The sequence below is a fragment of the Alnus glutinosa genome, chromosome 7 (assembly GCF_958979055.1).
Source record: "Alnus glutinosa chromosome 7, dhAlnGlut1.1, whole genome shotgun sequence".
Classification (NCBI taxonomy): Eukaryota; Viridiplantae; Streptophyta; class Magnoliopsida; order Fagales; family Betulaceae; genus Alnus; species Alnus glutinosa.
The window spans coordinates 12,015,493-12,036,746 of NC_084892.1; the positions used below are offsets into that span (position 1 = coordinate 12,015,493).

The following is a 21,254-nucleotide window of genomic DNA, read 5'->3' on the forward strand; positions in this document are numbered from 1 at the left end:
CTCGAACCAGACTTCCCAGGGGTCATCCATCCCAGTACTACTCCCGTAGAAGCATGCTTAATTGCGGAGTTCTGATAGGTTCATGGCCATCACAACTTCAAAATGCATTGTGTCAAGAATGGTGCAAATATACATATAAGCATATACTCATTCTCATACCCAATCGATATGGATGTCACAATCACCCCTTCTTGGGACCCAGTGTCCTCGCTGGCAACCCTTATGGGATCACCACATTCTTGGTGTCCTAGTGAATGCCACTAGTGACCCTCATGGGCTTGTGCACACTCTCCCCATCTGAGGCTAGGCAATGGCTCTGATACCATTTGTAACGACTCACTCCCAATGAAACAATACTGTTAGCTTTTGGCTCCCCCGAACCACACTTTCCAAGAGGTCACCCACCCCGGTACTACTCCCGCAAAAGCACACTTAACTGCGGAGTTCTGATAGGTTCATGGCCATCACGGCTTTAAAATGCGTTGTGTCAAGAAGGGTGCGAATATACATATAAGCACATACTCATTCCCATACCCAAACGATGTGTGACGTCACAATCACACCCTTTTGGGACCCAGCGTACCCTCTGGCGACCCTCATGGGATCACCCCATTGTTGGCACCCCAATGAGTGCCCACTGGCGACCCACATGGGCTTGTGCACGTTCCCCCATCTCAGACTGGGCCATAGCTCTAATACCATTTGTAATGACTCACCCCCAATGACACAATATTGTCTGCTTTTGGCTCCCCCGAACCAGACTTCCCAAGAGGTCACACATCCCGGTACTACTCCCGCAGAAGCACACTTTACTGCAGAGTACTGATAGGTTCATGGCCATCACGGCTTTAAAGCGCGTTGTGTCAAGAAGGATGCGAAGATACATATAATCACATACTCATTCCCATACCCAGACGATGTGTGATATCACAATCACCCCCTCTTGGGACCCAGATTGCCCACTGGCGACCCTCATGGGCTTGTGCACGCTCTCCCCATCTCAAGCTAGGTAATGGCTCTAATACCATTTGTAACGACTCACCCCCAATGACACAATATTGTCCGCTTTTGGCTCCTCCGAACTAGACTTTCTAGGAGGTCACCTATCCCGGTACTACTCCCTCAGAAGCACGCTTAACTGTGGAGTTCTGATAGGTTCATGACTGTTAGTTTTATTGGCTTCATTCTATTGACAAAATCACTACCACGTAAAGTTGTTGTCTGAAACAGGGTTACCATATTATTTAGAATCTATAGTTTATTAGAGTTTATTTCTCTATGATGGAAAGAGCCTTATTATGACAAGTTCAGTGTCACAAGCATCAAGAAGGCAATTTTAGAAGTTCCAAAAAGATTATGCGCAGTTGACAACTTAGCAAAAGTCGGATCCCTTGTTTTCGTCCGGACGACACAGTGATGCGTCCGGACGCCCTCCAGTGTCTAGAAGATTCTGACAAGCTCAGAGTTGCATCTGTCTGGACGTCAGGGCAACACATCCGGACACTCTTCAGTGTTCGAGAAGAATCAAGTTTTTCTTTACAGACACAGATTGGGAAAGACAGCTTGTAATAGTCCGGACACTAGGGCAACACCGTCCGGGACGCGGCCTTAATATGGAAACGCGTGAAGCACGTTATGGAAAGGAGGTTGTACAATTCACCGTCCGGACGCTCTATGACTCTGTCCGGACGCCGCCTAGAGAAATCTAAATCAGTGGCGATTTAGGTTTTCTGAGCCTATAAATAGAAGCTTCTAGGCATGTATTATTTGCAGAATTCGGTATTGAATTATCTATAGCTAAGAGAGGGTATTTGCTAGCTCTCTAACTGTTCTCGGTGTGTGGTTACTTTATTCGTACGAAGTCTAGCTTAGAGAGGAGCCCTAAGCTAAAGGAATCCATTGAAGACCCCTTCAAGTACGAGACTTGGTTGGAAGGGTTCACGTTGGGTTACGTATCAGAGTGCAAGATACGATTGCTGTAAAAAGGTATGTGAGTGTTACTGTCTTGTTGCTAGCTTTGTCTTCTAAATAGTGGAATTCCTGGGTTTGGCTGCCCCGAAGTGATTTTTCTCTTAATTGAGTTTCCACTTTGTTAACAAAATATATGTCTCATTTTAATTTTGCACTTATGATATTTCGTTACACATTGTTCACACACACACAATAAATTAGAAGTCTCTTTATTTTTCAATGACTTTCACGGCTTTAAAACGCGTTACGTTAAAAATGGTGCAAATATACATATAAACACATACTCATTCCCATACCCAGGCGATGTAGGACGTCACACAAAAAGGCTAAGAAAATCGAGGTATCCTACGCCCACTTCGCCTTCGATCTCTCACCTCCGCTCCTCCCGCCGCCAGCAAGGTCCTGCTCTCCTTGATCCAGCGGTCCTCACTCTCAAATCTGAGGTACGATCCTTTCATTCTTTCTTTACCTTAATTCTGATCATTATGTACATTTTTATATTCGTTTAGTTTTCTTGATCCGAAATTTCGTTGTGTTTGGTTGTTGAGAATAGGAGGAAAATTAGAAAGAAACATGTAGAAATTCGGACAAACTAATTCAAATTAAGCTCAATTTTGTGGCCAGGAATTGCGAAATGCAAGATTTGGATAATTTTCTCAACATTCAAGCGAAGATTAGATGCAATTATTTGAACTCGGCTTGTGAAGGAATTTGCTTAATATGTGATGTAAATTCTTTCGTGTGTGTATAGGGTTTGAAAATTGAGTGGAAAGGATGCTGGCAAAGTTTGAGACGAAGAGCAATAAGGTGAAGGGATTGAGTTTCCATGGTAAGAGGCCATGGATCTCGGCAAGTCTTCACAGTGGTGTGATCCAGCTCTGGGATTACACATGGGATTACAGGATGGGGACTCTCATTGATGGATTCGACAAGCATGATGGGGTATCTTCGGGGCCATGGGGGAGGCGGCAAACCACCCTAGAGGTGGCACCGGCCACCTCTGCGGCCACCCCCTCCCCAAGTAGGCGGTAGCCACCCCCAATCCTCCTTTTTATTTTTTATTTTTTATTTTATTTTAAGATGATTTGCAAAATTTTTGACGTGACACTAACAGAAGTTGCGAAAATAGACGGAAAAGTTACAGAAAGGCTTGTTTCAAATTCGTGAAAAACTGAATGAGTTAAAACTCATTTCTAAAAAGTGAGGAATTATTTTCAAATCATCCTCCGACTTAGGGAGTTATGATACATTTACCCTTAATTAATTAGCTGGAGAGTATCTTTCAGTACCATTCCCTCGTATTCGCGCAATTAGAGCCTCTCTTCCATCCCACTATGTTTGTGTTTGGCTTTTTCTTTTTTGATTTATTTATTTTATTATTTTCCTGTTCAATGTTTTGATGATCTAGTTATTCAAAATCCTATAACACGAGACCCATGCTTAGTGGTTTATTATTACAATTTAATAGTCTGATTACTTCACTATCTTAACAATTATATATATGGATATTACACATATAATTGTTGTTGTCTACTATGATCTCTTTTTATATAAATAAGTAGTGTATTAAAGTAATCTCCAAAAGAAACTATACTTTGGTTTTCATTTGACTCAACGATTAAGCAAAAGAGGCTCTCGCTTAAAATTACAGAAGAAATAAAGGCATTTAAAGATAATATTTTTTAATTAATATATATTAATACATGATAAAAAAAAAAAATAATTATCTTATAAAGAGATGACCAAAACGGTTTGTGTTTAATAATATTCCTTTGCGCAATTAGAGCCTCTCTTCGATGTCACTATGTTTGTGTTTGGCCTATTCTTTTTCTTTTTGATTTATTTATTTTATTATCTTTCCTATTCAGTGTTTCGATGATCTAGTTATCCAAAATCCTATAACACGATATCCATGCTAAGTGGTTCATTATTACTATTTAATAATTTGATTACTTCACTAGCTTAACAATTATATATATATATATTTCAAATGGATATTGCACATATAATTGTTGTTGTCTACTATGATCTCTTTTAATATAAATAAGTAGTATGTTAAAGTGCTCTCCAAAAGTAACTATACTTTGGTTTTCATTTGACTCAATGATTAGGCAAATTAATACATGATATAAATAATAATTATCTTATAAAGGGAGGACATAAACGGTTTGTGTTTAATAATATTCTTTTATGACTTGGCCTTTTAAAGAACACAAACCACAACAATTGTCGCGAAAGAATAAAAAGAGAGATCATAATTGCATAGGATTACATTATACGATTTTTTTTACACATAATTACACATTAAGATTTAATTTGACATTCCAGTTGCCAATGATTGTATAAAAATTTGATTTGACAATAAGAAACATCTATGTATATACGTGGCAAAATAAATTAGATTGGCCAAAAAAGATAAAATCCATTTACTAGATTAATTACATCATTCCATAATAGCATTCTATTGACAAATGTCACTAGATAGTAAATCATAACATTCTCTTAACCATTTGTCTCTTGTCATTAGACAGAAATTTATTAAGATTAAACACTTCAAAATTCTATTGGAATGATTTACATAAAATGTTTTCTTAAAAATAATTATCATATAAGCCATAATGCTATATTTACCACCAAGAAATTGCTTCTAATTTGTTTTTCATTGTATCATTGTTTTGAGTTCAATGATAAGAATTTGAAATGACTAATGCTATATACCAAATTTTTATCTTACAACTATCTCTTAATGCCGATGTGTCAGTCTCAATTAATGATTAAATTTATTTATTTTTAATAAAGACTGATCCAATAATTAGTTAGAACTGTAACATTAGCATTATGAGAAAGTGAGGCCCAACACTATAATGAAGTTTACGCAAATCATTCCAATAGTTCAAATTCTTACCATTGAACTAAAAACAAGTTTATGCGAATCATTGATTTCGAATGGATATTGCACATATAATTGTTGTTGTCAACTATGATCTCTTTTAATATAAATAAGTAATGTGTTAAAGTACTCTCCAAAAGTAACTATACTTTGGTTTTCATTTGACACAATGATTAGGCAAATTAATACATGATAAAAATAATAATTATCTTATAAAGGGAGGACATAAACAGTTTGTGTTTAATAATATTATTTTGATGAATTGGCCTTTTAAAGAACATAAACCAATAATTGTTGCGAAAGAATAAAAAGAGAGATCATAGTTGCCTATGATTACATATTAAGATTCTTTTAGACTTAATTACATATTTTGATTTGATTTGACATTCTAGTTGCCAATGACTCTATAAAAATTTGATTTGACAAAAAGGAACGTCTATGTAAATACATGACCAAATAAATTAGATTGGCCACCAAAGATAAAATCCATTTATTAGATTAATTATATCATTCCATAATAGAATTCTATTGACAAATGTCACTAGATAGTAAATCATAACATTCTCTTAACCTTTTGTCTCTTGTTATTAGACAGAAATTTATTAAGATTAGACACTTCAAAATTCTATTGGAATGATTTGCATAAAATGTTCTCTTAAGAATAATTATCACATAAGCCATAATGCTATATTTACCACCAAGAAATTGCTTCTAATTTGTTTTTCATTATATCATTGTTATGAGTTCAATGATAAGAATTTGAAATGACTAATGCTATATACCAAATTTTTATCTTACAACTATCTCATAATGATGATGCGGTAGTTTCAATTAATGATTAAATTTATTTATTTTTAATGAAAACTAATCCAATAATTAGTTAGAACTGTAACATTAGCATTGAGAGATATTGAGGCCCAACACTATAATGAAGTTTATGAAAATCAGTCCAATAGTTCAAATTCTTACCATTGAACTAAAAACAAGTTTATGCGAATCATTGATTTCGAATGGATATTGCACAAATAATTGTTGTTGTCAACTATGATCTCTTTTAATATAAATAAGTAGTGTGTTAAAGTACTCTCTCCAAAAGTCACTATACTTTGGTTTTCATTTGACTCAATGATTTGAAAAATTAATACATGATAAAAATAATAATTATCTTATAAAGGGAGGACATAAACAGTTTGTATTTAATAATATTCTTTTGATGAATTGACCTTTTAAAGAACATAAACCAACAATTGTTGCAATAGAAGAAAAAAAAAGAAAAAAAAAAAAAAGATCATAGTTGCCTATGATTACATATTAAGATTTGATTTGACATTCTAGTTGCCAACGATTGTATAAAAATTTGATTTGACAATAAGGAACATCTATGTAAATACGTGGCAAAATAAATTAGATTGGCCACCAAAGATAAAATGCATTTACTAGATTAATTACATCATTCCATGATAGCATTCTATTGACAAATGTCACTAGATAGTAAATCATAACATTCACTTAACCTTTTGTCTCTAGTCATTAGACTGAAATTTATTTAGATTAAAAACTTCAAAATTCTATTGGAATGGTTTGCATAAAATGTTTTCTTAAGAATAATTATCACATAAGCCATAATGCTATATTTACCACCAAAAAATTGCTTCTAATTTGCATTTCATTGTATCATTGTTTTGAGTTTAATGATAAGAATTTGAAATGACTAATGCTATAAACCAAATTTTTATCTTACAACTATCTCATAATGATGATGTGGCAATCTCAATTAATGATTAAATTTATTTATTTTTAATAAAGACTAATCCAATAGTTAGTTAGAACTATAACATTAGCATTGTGAGATAGTGAGGCCCAACACTATAATGAAGTTTACGCAAATCAGTCCAATAGTTCAAAATCTTACCATTGAACTAAAAACATGTTTATGTGAATCATTGATTTTGAATGGTTATTGCACATATAATTGTTGTTGTCAACTATGATCTCTTTTAATATAAATAAGTAGTGTGTTAATGCATTCTCTCCAAAAGTAACTATACTTTGGTTTTCATTTGACTCAATGATTAAGAAAAGTAATACATGATAAAAATAATAATTATCTTATAATGGGAGGACATAAACTGTTTGTGTTTAATAATATTTCTTTGATAAATTGGCCTTTTAAAGAACATAAACCAACAATTGTTACCAAAGAATAAAAAGAGAGATCATAGTTGCCTATGATTACATATTAAGATTTTTTTAGACATAATTACATATTTAGATTTGTTTTGACATTCTAGTTGCCGATGATTGTATAAAAATTTGATTTAACAATAAGGAACATCTATGTAAATATGTGAAAAAATAAATTAGATTGGCCACCAAAGATAAAATGCAATTACTAGATTAATTACATCATTCCATAATAGCATTCTATTGACAAATGTCACTAGATATTAAATCATAACATTCACTTAAACTTTTGTCTCTTATCATTAGACATAAATTTATTTAGATTAAACACTTCAAAATTCTATTAGAATGATTTGTATAAAATGGTTTCTTAAGAATAATTATCACATAAGCCATAATGCTATATTTACCCTCAAGAAATTGCTTCTAATTTGTTTTTAATTGTATCATTGTTTTGAGTTCAATGATAAGAATTTGAAATGACTAATGATATATACCTAATTTTTATCTTACAACTATCTCATAATGATGATGTGACAGTCTCAATTAAAGAATAAATTTATTTATTTTTAATAAAGACTGAACCAATAGTTAGTTAGAACTGTAACAGTAGCAATGTGAGATAGTGAGGCCCAACACTATAATGAAGTTTACGCAAATTAGTCCAATAGTTCAAATTCTGACTATTGAACTAAAAACAAGTATATGTGAATCATTGATTCCAATGGTTATTACATATATAATTGTTGTTGTCAACTGTGATCTCTTTTAATATAAATAAGTATTGTGTTAATGTATTCTCTCCCAAAGTAACTATACTCTGGTTTTCATTTGACTCAATGATTAGGAAAAGTAATACATGATAAAAATACTAATTATCTTATAAATGGAGGACATAAACGGTTTGTGTTTAATAATATTCCTTTGATGAATTGGCATTTTAAAGAACATAAACCAACAATTGTTGCAAAAGAATATAAAGAGAGATCATAGTTGCCAATGATTACATATTAAGATTTTTTTTGAGTTAATTACATATTTAGTTTGATTTGACATTCTAGATGCCAATGATTGTATAAAAATTTGATTTGACAATAAGGAACATCTATGTATATACGTGGCAAAATAAATTAGATTGGCCAGCAAAGATAAAATCCATTTACTAGATTAATTACATCATTCCATAATAGAATTCTATTGAAAAATGTCACTAGATAGTAAATCATAACATTCTCTTAACCATTTGTCTCTTGTCATTAGACAGAAATTTATTAAAATTAAACACTTCAAAATTCTATTGGAATGATTTATATAAAATATTTTCTTAAGAATAATTATCACATAAGCCATAATGTTATATTTACCACTAAGAAATTGCTTCTAATTTGTTTTTTATTGTATCATTGTTTTGAGTTCAACGATAAGAATTTGAAATGACTAATGCTATATACCAAATTTTTGTCTTACAACTATATCATGATGCCGATGTGGCAGCCTCAATTAATGATTAAATTTATTTATTTTTAATAAAGACTGATCCAATAATTAGTTAGAACTGTAATATTAGCATTATGAGTTGTGAGGCCTAACACTATAATAATGTTTACGCAAATCATTCCAATTGTTCAAATTCTTACCATTGAACTAAAAACAAGTTTATGCGAATCATTGATTTCGAATGGATATTGCACATATAATTGTTGTTGCCAACTATGATCTCTTTTAATAGAAATAAGTATTGTGTTAATGTATTCTCTCCCAAAGTAACTATACTTTAGTTTTTATTTGACTCAAGGATTAGGAAAATTAATACATGAAAAAAATAATAATTATCTTATAAAAGGAGGACATAAACGGTTTGCGTTTAATAATATTCTTTTGATGAATTGGCCTTTTAAAGAACATAAACCAAGGATTGTTGCAAAAGAATAAAAAGAGAAATCATAGTTGCCTATGATTACATATTAAGATTTTTTCAAACTTAATTACATATTTTGATTTGATTTGACATTCTAGTTGCCAATGATTATATAAAAATTTGATTTGACAATAAAGAACATCTATGTAAATACGTGGCAAAATAAATTAGATTGGCCACCAAAGATAAAATGCATTTACTAGATTAATTACATCATTCCATAATAGCATTTTATTGACAAATGTCACTAGATAGTAAATTATAACATTCTCTTAACCTTTTGTCTCTTGTCATTAGACAGAAATTTATTAAGTTTAAACACTTTAAAATTCTATTGGAATGATTTGCATAAAATATTTTCTAAAGAATAATTATCACATAAGCCATAATGCTATATTTACCACCAAGAAATTGCTTCTAATTTGTTTTTCTATGTATCGTGGTTTTGAGTTCAATGATAAGAATTTGAAATGACTAATGCTATATACTAAATTTTTATCTCACAATTATCTCATAATGATGACGGGGCTGTCTCAATTAATGATTAAATTTATTTATTTTCAATAAAAATTGATCCAATAGTTAGTTAGAATTGTAACAATTGCATTGTGAGATAGTGAGGCCAAACACTATAATGAAGTTTATGCAAATCATTCCAATAGTTCAAATTCTTACCATTGAACTAAAAACAAGTTTGTCCTAATCATAGATTTCGAAAGAATATTGCACATATAATTGTTGTTGTCAACTATAATCTGTTTTAATATAAATATGTAGTATGTTAAAGTACTTTCCAAAAGTAACTATATTTTGGTTTTCATTTGACTTAATAATTAGGCAAATTATTGATTGATAAAAATAATAATTATCTTATAAAGGGAGGACATAAACGGTTTGTATTTAATAATATTCATTTGATGAATTGACCTTTTAAAAAACATAAACCAATAATTGTCGCGAAAGAATAAAAAGAGAGATCATAGTTGCCTATGATTACATATTAAGATTTTTTTAGACTTAATCACATATTTAGATTTGATTTGACATTCGAGTTGCCAATGATTGTATAAAAATTTGATTTGACAATAAGGAACAAATATGTAAATACGTAGCAAAATAAATTTGATTGACCTCCAAAGATAAAATCTATTTACTAGATTAATTACAGCATTTCATAATAGCATTCTATTGACAAATGTCACTAGATAGTAAATCATAACATTCACTTAACCTTTTAGCTCTTGTCATTAGACAGAAATTTATTAAGATTAAACACTTCAATATTCTATTAGAATGATTTGTATAAAATGTTTTCTTAAGAATAATTATCACATAAGCCATAACTATACTTACCTCCAAGAATTTGCATCTAATTTGTTTTTCATTGTATCATTGTTTTGAGTTCAATGATAAGAATTTGAAATGACTAATGATATATACCTAATTTTTATCTTACAACTATCTCATAATGATGATATGGCAGTCTCAATTAATGATTAAATTTATTTGTTTTTAATAAAGACTGAACCAATAGTTAGTTAGAACTGTAACATTAACATTGTGAGATAGTGAGGCCCAACACTATAATGAAGTTTACGCAAATCATTCCAATAGTTCAAATTCTTACCATTGAACTAAAAACAAGTTTATCCGAATCATTGATTTCGAAAGGATATTGTACATATAATTGTTGTTGTCAACTATGATCTGTTTTAATATAAATATGTAGTATGTTAAAGTACTTTCCAAAAGTAACTATATTTTGGTTTTCATTTGACTCAATGATTTGGCAAATTATTGATTGATAAAAATAATAATTATATTGTAAAGGGAGGACATAAATGGTTTGTATTTAAGAATATTCATTTGATGAATTGGCCTTTTAAAAAACATAAACCAATAATTGTCGCGAAAGAATAAAAAGAGAGATCATAGTTGCCTATGATTACATATTAAGATTTTTTTTAGACTTAATCACATATTTAGATTTGATTTGACATTCGAGTTGCCAATGATTGTATAAAAATTTGATTTGACAATAAGGAACAAATATGTAAATGCGTAGTAAAATAAATTTGATTGGCCTCCAAAGATAAAATCTATTTACTAGATTAATTTCTATTGACAAATGTCACTAGATAGTAAATCATAACATTCTCTTAACCTTTTGTCTCTTGTCATTAGACAGAAATTTATTATGATTAAACACTTCAAAATTCTATTAGAATGATTTGCATAAAATGTTTTCTTAAGAATAATTATCACATAAGCCATAATGCTATATTTACCACCAAGAAATTGCTTCTAATTTGTTTTTCATTGTATCATTGTTTTGAGTTCAATGATAAGAATTTGAAATGACTAATGCTATATACCAAATTTTTATCTTACAACTATTTCAAAATGATGACGTGGCAGTCTCAATTAATGATTAAATTTATTTATTTTTAATAAAGACTGATCCAATAGTTAGTTAGATCTGTAACATTAGCATTGTGAGATAGTGAAGCCCAACACTATAATGAAGTTTACGCAAATCATTCCAATAGTTCAAATTCTTACCATTGAACTAAAAACATGTTTATGGGAATCATTGATTTCGAATGGATATTGCACATATAATTGTTGTTGTCAACTATGATCTCTTTTCATATAAATAAGTAGTGTGTTAAAGTACTATCGAAAAGTAGCTATACTTTGGTTTTCATTTGACTCACTGATTAGGAAAATTAATACATGATAAGAATAATAATTATCTTATAAAGAGAGGACATAAACGGTTTGTGTTTAATAATATTCTTTTGATGAATTGGCCTTTTAAAGAACATAAACCAATAGCTGTCGCGAAAGAATAAAAAGAGAAATCATAGTTGCCTATAATTACATATTAAGATTCTTTTAGACTTAATTACATATTTTGATTTGATTTGACATCTTAGTTGCCAATGACTATATAAAAATTTGATTTGACAATAATGAACATCTATGTAAATACATGACCAAATAAATTAGATTGGCCACCAAAGATAGAATCCATTTACTAGATTAATTACATCATTCCATAATAGCGTTCTATTGACAAATGTCACTAGATAGTAAATCATAACATTCTCTTAACCTTTTGTCTCTTGTCATTAGACAAAAATTTATTAAGATTAAACACTTCAAAATTCTATTGGAATGATTTGCATAAAATGTTTTCTTAAGAATAATTATCACATAAGCCATGATGCTATATTTACCACCAAGAAATTGCTTCTAATTTGTTTTTCGTTGTATCATTGTTTTGAGTTCAATGATAAGAATTTGAAATGACTATTGTTATATACCAAATTTTTATCTTACAACTATCTCATAATGATGACGTGGCAGTCTCAATTAATGATTAAATTTATTTATTTTTAATAAAGACTGATCCAATAGTTAGTTAGAACTGTGACATTAGCATTGTAAGATAGTGAGGCCCAACACTATAATGATGTTTACGCAAATCATTCCAATAGTTCAAATTCTTACCATTGAACTAAAAACAAGTTTATGCGAATCATTGATTTCGAATGGATATTGCACATATAATTGTTGTTGTCAACTATGATCTCTTTTAATATAAATAAGTAGTGTGTTAAAGTATTCTCCAAAAGTAACTATACTTTGGCTTTCATTTGACTCAATGATTAGGAAAATTAATCCATGATAAAAAAAAAAAAAAAAAAAAAAAAAAAAAAAAAAATTATCTTATGAAGGGAGGACATAAACGGTTTGTGTTTAATAATATTCCTTTGATGAATTGGCCTTTTGAAGAATATAAACCAACAATTGTTGCAAACGAATAAAAAGAGAGATCATAGTTGCCTATGATTACATATTAAGGTTTTTTTTTTAGACTTAATTACATATTTGGATTTGATTTAACTTTCTAGATGCCAATGATTGTATAAAAATTTGATTTGACAATAAGAAACATCTATGTAAATACGTGGCAAAATAAATTAGATTGGCCATCAAAGATAAAATCCATTTACTAGATTAATTACATCATTTTATAATGGCATTCTATTGAGAAATGTCACTAGATAGTAAATCATAACATTCTCTTAACCTTTTGTCTCTTGTCATTAGACAGGAATTTATTAAGATTAAACACTTCAAAATTCTATTAGAATGATTTGCATAAAATGTTTTCTTAAGAATAATTATCACATAAGCCATAATGCTATATTTACCATCAAAAAATTGCTTATAATTTGATTTTCATTGTATCATTGTTTTGAGTTCAATGATAAGAAGTTGAAATGACTAATGTTATATACCAAATTTTTATCTTACAACTATCTCATAATGATAACGGGGCAGTCTCAGTTAATGATTAAATTTATTTATTTTTAATAAAGTCTGATCCAATAGTTAGTTGGAACTATAACATTAGCATTGTGAAATAGTGAGGTCCAACACTATAATCAAGTTTACGCAAATCAGTCCAATAGATCAAATTCTTACCATTGAACTAAAAACATGTTTATGTGAATCTTGATTTCGAATGGATATTGCACATATAATTGTTGTTGTCAACTATAATCTCTTTTAATATAAATAAGTAGTGTGTTAAAGTACTCTCTCCAAAAGTAACTATACTTTGGTTTTCATTTCACTCAATGATTAGGAAAATTAATACATGATAAAAATAATAATTATCTTATAAAGGGAGGACATAAACGGTTTGTGTTTAATAATATTCCTTTGATGAATTGGCATTTTAAAGAAGATAAACCAACAATTGTTGCAAAAGAATAAAAAGGGAGATCATAGTTGCCTATGATTAAGAAGTGTTGAAGAAGGCCAAGTCATCTAAGGAATATTATTAAATACACACCTTTAAATTAAATACTTTCAAACAATAAACATAATAATAATGTAAATGACTCAAGGAGAATGGTATGGTTTTTTTTTTAAATAAAATAAAAATGATTTGTAATTGTCAATTTCTTTTGTTTTTCTATTTTCTTTTATAAGATGGGATCCATAACCTTTCACGTAAAGAAAGACAGGTGGTGCAAAATTGGAATTGTCCTTTGTTGGGAATAATCATACTTCAAGTCGAATTGGGATACTAGTCTCAATCCGGGTCCGATAAAGACTTCTTGAAGAATCTGATCAATAGTCCAACTCCCAGTTAAATGGGGATATGACTCGCAGACCAAATCAAACTCCAAACACTCATAGTTTAAGTGGGAGTAGAAAATCTAATTTAGGTTTGACTCCACCTCTTTGCCTATAAATAGGCTCATACCACATGTATAAACGACTAAATACTTTATGCATAGAGCATACGTTTCTCTTAGAGACTGACTTAAGAATCAAAGTTATACACCCAGAAGGGTCCCATAGTTTTAGTTGTTTTGCAGTGATCATGAGAGCGTGAAGAAAATCGAAGAACGAGTCGTTCACACCGTACCGAAAACTGTTCTAACAGCCATGATTAAACTTAATCATATATCAAGTTGCTTTTTTTTTTTTTTTTTGCCAACATCTCTCCTCTCTTTGTTTATGTGTAGGCAACATTTATAATCGACTCACTCTTTATAGATTATTTTTATCTTTCTAAAATGGAATTGGAGTGTTACATGCCAAGGTCTGAATACATGCCAAGGTCACATCATACAGTGCTCCAATACCACATGACATTATTAGGTTGCCCTAATACCATTTATAACAATCCAAGAAAATTGCTAGCTATATTTAGGTATCACTTCAAAAGGACAAGTTAATTTGAAGCTTCTATAGTGTGGGTATTTTAAATTGGCTACATTCTGGATAACAAAAAACACTTTATGTAATGGTTACGAATTAACAGGATGGTCGGTTCTCAATTCAGAATCTTCATGTATTCAGACAGTGTTCAAATCAAAGCATGTGACTGATCACAAGCTTCTAGAAGTTGTCCATGAAGAGTTCTTGCAATTCCAAGCCAAATCAACTGGTTCCTGTGCAACCGTCCTGACGAGCCTTTGAAAGCGTCCGGACGCCCCGCAGTGTCTAGCAGATTACGTTGAAGACGTTCGGACAACAGAGCAACACCTTCCGAATGGCTAGGTCAATCAGTATTCAACACGGAGTTGGATTTCAGAAGTCAACACTGTTAGGGAAGTCTCTGCAAGTCGTCCAGACGACGTGGCAACACGTCCGGACGTTGTCTAGCATTTCAGAATATTCCAGTGTTCCGTTCAAACGCAGGAAGGAGTTATAGCGAAGACCGTTCGGACGTGGACTTGATAAAGATAGAATTGGGTTGTTTCTGAAAGGATATTGCAGAAGACCGTCTGGAAGTGGCTAACTTTCGTCCGGATGCTCGACAGCCAGAGTTCAAATCTCAACAGTTTTAGGTTTTCTGTAAGCCTATAAATAGAGGGCCCTATGCTTGTCAATTGTACAGAATTCGGTATTGAATTCTCTTAGCTTTGAGAGGGTGTTTAGGGAGAATCGAATATCTGCTAGCTCTCAAGCCGTTGCCGGTGTGTGCTCAACAGTTCTTGTGAAGTCTATCTTAGGGGTCGGCCCTAAAGTAAAGGAATCCATCAAAGATCCCTTCAAGTAGGAGACTTGGTTGGGAAGCGTTCACAATAGGCTTCGTGTCAGAGTTAAAGGTATGACTACTGCATAAGGGTATGTGAGTACGAGTGTATTGTAACTAGCTTTGTTTTTGGATAGTGGAGTTCCTAGGTTTGGCTGCCCCAGAGTGGTTTTCTTTACAGAGTTTCCACTTCATAACAAATATCTTGTCTTATTTAAATTCTGCATTTAAGATATTTTGTTGCACACAAATACACACACTTGGTTAAATTAGAAGTCAATATTTGTTTTTCAAGAATCACTTATAAATTTACCAACACGAAATTAGTGAGTTAGGGTTGAGGAGCCTGACCCATTTAATTAAATGGGTATGGTTAAGGTTGACCTATATTGGGTGTGTTTTACATTGCGATTTCGCAGACAAAAAGCTTACATGACTTTATAGGGTTATGGTTGACCTACACTCAGTTTCATCTCTCTTACATCAAGCCTACGTGGCTTTAACTTTTTTTATTTGTTTTATTTTTATTTTTATTTTTGTGTTTTGAATCAGAAAACACGTTGGGGAGGGGAAATTAGATCATTTTCACCCTCCATCCCCAACGCCTCTCTCTCTCTCTCCAGCCGGCCGCTCTTCTTCACCGGCACCGTCTCCGCACTGGCCACCCTTCTTCACCGACAGTATGAACGAGTTGTAGCTCTCTCTCTCTCTCTCTCTCTCTCTCTCTCTCTCTCTCTCTCTCTCTCTCTCTCTCTCCCTCTCCCTCCAACCTTTCTTCTTCACCGGCAAGGTCCTTTTCCCCCAACTCAGCTGCATCTCTCTGATTGTTCAATCAGAACTGATGGAACCAAGGTTTGCTTTCTCTTTTTTTTTTTTTCTTCTTTTTTGTTTTACATAAGGCACCATTTGTTTGTTTACATTTTCTTTGTTCCATGTTCAATTTGGTTTGTTGGTGAAAGATGAATATTTTTAATAAGGATCTAATTTTGTGATTGAATCTGATCAAGGATTTAATTTTATGAGTTTATTATGATTTTTGGGGTCATAATGCATCATAAATTCATGATGGAGGTGGGATAGTTAGCATTCTAGAAGTGGGTCTAATTTGGGTTTTTTGAATGAATGAATGTTGGTCTATCAAAACTCTATTTGGTTGCACCTAAGTTTTCAACAGAAACTTAGTAGAGAACCATTGGTTTTAGATATAAAGCATTATTTTTATTCCTTTTACTAGAGATAACTAAATTAAAAAGTTAAGATTTTTTCTGGATCTCTAAAGCATTGTAATTTGCTTTTCTTGATTAATTGAAAGTAGTAGAGAAAAAACTGGTTAATATGAAAGAGATAATGGGTTTGCTTTCTCATTCGGGTTTGTGCAAGATTTTTTACATTTTCTTCAAACCAAATCACCGTACTTGCGGGTTGAATTGAAATTGGCTTGGAGAACTAGTCAAAGTACTTGATTATCTGATTTAGGTTATTGTGAGGTTAACACATGTATAATGATTCATATACAAAACCTATTTCTTGAGGGTTTTTTTTTTAATGTTTTGTTGTTAATGTTTTATGTTATCTTCTTAATGCCATGCTTATTTATGCTAGATTTTCCCGTTGTTTGAAGAGCATGGACATGTTGGAGAGGTTGCTCTGATCGAAGATAAGAGAATAAAAGAAAGCAAGACGTGTAGGCCTACTAAAAACCAGTTTTTATCGCCATGAGCATTATTTAGTCGACTCATAATGCTCATGTTGAAGAAGATAATGTGGAAATGGTTTTGGTTAACTTACCAAAACACATGGTTTTGTATTAATTTATAAAGTTCAGTTACAAAACAAAAATATAAAACATATACATTTGTTGTGCAATTTGAATTACAAAGAAACAAGATAATGATACAAAGTTTTCTATTCATCTACAATTGATCAGTAACCTCTTATCTCAATCAAACTGTTTTGAATCATAACATTGCATAGGTAGTTGTGGCTCTTTATCTTCGCTATCTTAAGGTTTGTAAGACCTGGATAATCATCTTCAGGACCACACATCTTTCTTACAATTTGATTCAAGACAAAAGTAACAACTCAATTTATAGGGGAAAAACCATAGTTTCAGATCTGCCTGATGTAAATATCATTTGCCTTTTCTTTTTTTTCTTTTTTTTAACTATATGAAGAAGGAAATGTGAAAGGAGAGAAACTTATCAAACATCTTCTATGCAACTTCGAAGGTTTATTTCTTAGTAGATGTGGATGTCACACTAATTCCTCCCAGATGATCAGCTGCTCTTGCAGCCAAGCTTCTCTCTTGAAATCCTCTGGTAACCAGGGCAGTGAAACCATAGGCATGAGAATCTTGCCAGAGCTGCCTTACCACCAACTCGGTTGAGAAAAACAATTCCAGAACTCCCAAGACCCCACGTACCCATCAAACGCAAGTACACAAATGGGTGTCAAATTTAAATGAAATAAATAAAATGAATAACCTATTGCAAATCCTATAATGAGGAAAGAAAACGTAACTAAATCCCAAATGAACAAAGAAAGAGAGGGCTCTAGTGGTTGAAGGCGGAAACCGGCAGTTAGAGGTGGCGGCAACGAGAAATCAGCAAATCTACAAGAATATACACCAAAACCAAATTTAACAGAACCAAAACCAAATTTTACATAACCAAAACAAAATATCCAAGGAAAAGGAAAGCGAAATAACCCAAGCACAAGCGGAATTAATACCAATGGGAAATCTAAAATTAGATTACCTCTGAATATGGCTTCCCCTCAAAGACAGAGCACCATCGTCAGGGGTTTGACTTGCCTACTTGTGCACCGTCGGAGAGAGAAAGAGAGTCATCGAACTCCGAACGCTGGTGGAGACAAGCTTCATCAACAGCTCGGCACTGGTGAAGACCCACGCTGGTAGATTTGAGAGAGAGAGAGAGAGAGAGAGGGGCGTTGGGGGGAGGGGCTGCGCAGCGTTGGGGAAGGACAAAATGACGGCTCCAGTGAAGACCTACACCGGCGGTAATTGTGACGACCCAATTTTTTTTTTTTAAAAAAAAAAAACGGATCATAAGACTGGCATGACATTTAGCTATGAACCAGCATAACATAAACACATTTTGTAACATGTACCTAAAACATAAGAGATAACACACATTGCAGCGAAAACTGAATTTATTAACTAAAAGAGTAAATACAACATAGAGCCATTCGACTATCTATGTAATTAAAATTGATTAATGTACTAATTACATAACAAAATAGTGGCTATACAAAGTGTCACATCCGACACGTTCTATATTAAAAATGTCTACAAAATATAGACTATTCATACGTCCAACAAATGCAACTATCGCGAAGTGCTTAAAAGGCCAATTCATCAAATGAATATTATTAAACACAAACCTTTTATATATTTAAATGCTTTAAGGAATTGTAGCCAATCTAATTTATTTTTTCATGTTGTTTACATCCATTCTCGCTATTGTTGAAACAGATTTTTATATGTACGTAATCATTACCAACAGGGATGTTATCTTCTCTGAAAGATACTTACTTAACAAAATTTTGCTTTTATGTTTTTAAGAAAGCCAAGTCATCAAAGGAATATTATTAAATACACACATTTATATTATATACGTTCAAACAATAAACAGAAGAAAATCAAATTCAGGTTTGACTTCACATCTTTGCCTATAAATAGGCTCATACCCCATGTATAAACGACAGACTGAATATTTAATCCATAGAGCATACTTTTCCCTCAGAGACTGACTTAGGCATCAGAGCAAGACCCCCCCAGAAGGATCTCATAGTTTTAGTTGTTTTACAGTGATCATGGGAGTGTGAAGAACATCGAAGAATGTGTTATTCACACTGTACCGGAAACTATTCTAACACCCATGATGAAACTTAATCATATATCAAGTTACTTCTTTTTTTTTTCGCCCACATCTCTCCTCTCTTTGTTTGTGTGTATGCTACATTTATAATCGACTCACTCTCTATAGATTATTTATCTTTTTAATATGGAATTGGAGTGTTTCAATATTTCTTTATTTTAAATTCATGATGTCCTTATTAAGGTCACGTCATATAGTGCTCTAATACCACATGAAATTATTAGGTTACCTAATACCATTTATAACAATCCAAGAAAATTGCTAGCCATATTTAGGCTATCACTTCAAAAGGACTAGTCAATTTAAAGCTTCTTTAGAATCACTTATACAGTCAGTTTCACCTAAGATTAGCAATTTTTTACACAACCCGAGAACTCGACATGAATCCAACATGAAATTAGTGAGTTAGGGTTAAGGAGTCTGACCCGTTTAATTAAATGGGTAGGGTTAAGGATGAGCTATATAGAGTGTGTTTAACATTGCGATTTTGCAGACAAAAAGCCTACATGGCTTTATAGGGTTAAGGTTGACCTACACTCAATTTAATTACATCTCACTTACATCAAGCCTACATGGCTTTAACTTTTTTTTTTTTTTTTTTTTCGTGTTTTGAATTAGAAAACACGTTGGGGAGGGGAAATTATGTCATTTTACCCTCTATCCTCAACGCCTCTCTCTCTCTCTCTCTCTCTCTCTCACTCTGTGTGTGTGTGTGTGTGTGTGTGTAATTTCCAAGACTTTAATTTGATGTTAAAATATAAATTAGATGGAATAAATAATTAGAGTTAGAAAAATGGCAAGAAAACACGTTGAAAACGCTTGGAAAATGCGTAAAATCGAGTTTCGGGAAGTTATATCCAAACGGCAAAGAACAAAATCCGGACAAGAGAAGTTGAATGTCCAAATGGACATTCTAGTTGCTGTGTCCGGACATGTCTTGGGACACGCTTGGTAGAAACTCGACTTCTGTCCGCATGCCTGAACATCCACTCATTTCCTCACACCACACGTCCATTCTCTCATTTTCTCTCTAGGTTTTCACTTTATACCCTATTTTCTTGAATATCTAAACCCCATAACTCAAATCCAACACCATGAACGTGATCTACGCGAAGAGATCTACGTTTTGACCGATTGGTTTGAGGTAATTATGTAAACTCTTGTCTTTTTAGAATTTGGGTTGAATCTTTAAATATTTGAGTTTAATCTTCATTAGTCTTTAGGTTTTGCACGTTTTAGAGCTTCCTAAACGCTCCCCAAGCCCCGGGTTGTGTTTGGGTGAATTTTGGTAAGTTTCCAAAACCCTAGCTTTTTGGGTATTTGTTTTAGTTGTGATTTTAAGTGTCTAACCCTAAGATTATCTTATGGGCTAGTGTTTGTGTTAATGGGTAATGGAATGGAACCCTAAAAATTCTATGGGTTTTCCATGGGTTTAGCTCTTAAGCAATTTAAGAGCTAAATGTGAGTCTAGTGTTAGAAAATGCTAAGTGTTGTGCAATGTGTTACTTTTCAGCTGTGCATTGCAAGGTATTGTCAGGAATCCATAAGTTGAGCCAAATATCCACATAGCCAAGTAAGTATTCTACTCACTGAGAAAAAGATACAATGATTTATGTATTTTTATAGAAATGAAATGATATGTTGATTTTATATCGAACCGACAATATGTTGATTATGTGTTTTGGATGATTTCAATAATTTCAAGTATGTTGAGATAATTATGCAAATTGTGATTGAGAAATTGACATGTTGAAGTGTTTATGTTTTATGAGAATATTGTGTGTTAAAAGTATGATAATGAAAATTAAATGTATATTGATTTGA

At 32.1% G+C, this 21,254-nt stretch overlaps 1 long non-coding RNA gene across 1 annotated transcript; it reads left to right on the forward strand.

Moving 5' to 3' along the window:
• The first annotated feature begins 15,486 nt into the window (after nt 1-15,486).
• Nucleotides 15,487-17,353, forward strand: LOC133872536 (uncharacterized). The gene is made up of 3 exons (XR_009901054.1): nt 15,487-15,604; nt 16,084-16,383; nt 17,134-17,353. It is a non-coding gene; the product is annotated as an uncharacterized LOC133872536 (long non-coding RNA).
• Nucleotides 17,354-21,254: the final 3,901 nt, after the last annotated feature.